This window comes from Leptonychotes weddellii, chromosome 2 (assembly GCF_054177405.1).
Source record: "Leptonychotes weddellii isolate Sample4059 chromosome 2, ASM5417740v2, whole genome shotgun sequence".
In the NCBI taxonomy this organism is placed as follows: domain Eukaryota; kingdom Metazoa; phylum Chordata; class Mammalia; order Carnivora; family Phocidae; genus Leptonychotes; species Leptonychotes weddellii.
The window spans coordinates 62,977,207-62,978,402 of record NC_138370.1 but is presented as its reverse complement, the minus strand read 5'-3'; positions in this window follow the sequence as shown (position 1 = coordinate 62,978,402).

The following is a 1,196-nucleotide window of genomic DNA, read 5'->3' as shown; positions in this document are numbered from 1 at the left end:
AGTTTTCTGAGTACAGATTCTTGTCTCTTTGGTTAGATTTATTCCTAGGTATCTTATGATTTTGGGTGCAATTGTAAATGGGATCGACTCCTTAATTTCTCTTTCTTCAATCTTGTTGTTGGTGTATAGAAATGCAACTGATTTCTGTGCATTGATTTTATATCTTGCCACTTGACTGAATTCCTGTATGAGTTCTAGCAGTTTTGGGATGGAGTCTTTTGGGTTTTCCACATAAACTACCATATCATCTGCAAAGAGTGAGAGTTTGACTTCTTTGCCAATTTGGATACCTTTTATTTCTTTTTGTTGTCTGATTGCTGTGGCTAGGACTTCTAGTACTATGTTGAATAGCAGTGGTGATAGTGGACATCCCTGCCGTGTTCCTGACCTTAGGGGGAAGCTATCAGTTTTTCCCCGTTGAGAATGATATTCGCTGTGGGTTTTCCATAGATGGCTTTTATGATATTGAGGTATGTACCCTCTATCCCTACACTCTGAAGCGTTTTAATCAAGAAAGGATGCTGTACTTTGTCAAGTGCTTTTTCTGCATCTATTGAGAGGATCATATGGTTCTTGTTCTTTCTTTTATTAATGTATTGTATCACATTGATTGATTTGCGGATGTTGAATCAACCTTGCAGCCCAGGAATATGCTGATATATTTTAAAGTGAATCCCAGATATGCCATTTCACCTATAAATACTTTGGTATGGATAACTAACAGACAAGGACTTTTAATAAAAATCAAAAGCATAACCACCATACAATTATCATACCTAACAATATTAATAGTAATTTTTAAATATCATCTAATATCTCATCCATATTCAAATTGATTGTCTCAAAGCCATCTTTTGATGGTATGTGGAATCAGAATGGAAATTATGTGCACTTTGCATTTGGTTTTTATGTCTCTTGTATTTTTTTCTCTATAGTCCCACTCGCCCCTGTTTTCATAGTGACTTTTTCTTTTTTTTCTTTCTTTTCTTTTTCCCTCCCTCCCTCCTTTCTCTTTCTCTTTCCTTCCTCTTTCTCTTTCTTTCTTTCTTTAACTTCTTTCTTTCTCTTCCTTTGTTTCTATCTTTTTTCCTTTCTTCCTCCCTCCCTCTCTCTCTCTTTTCCTTCCTTCCTTCCTTCTTTCTCTCTCTCTTTTTTTCTCTCTCTCTATTTCTCTTTCTTTCTTTCTCTCTCTCTTT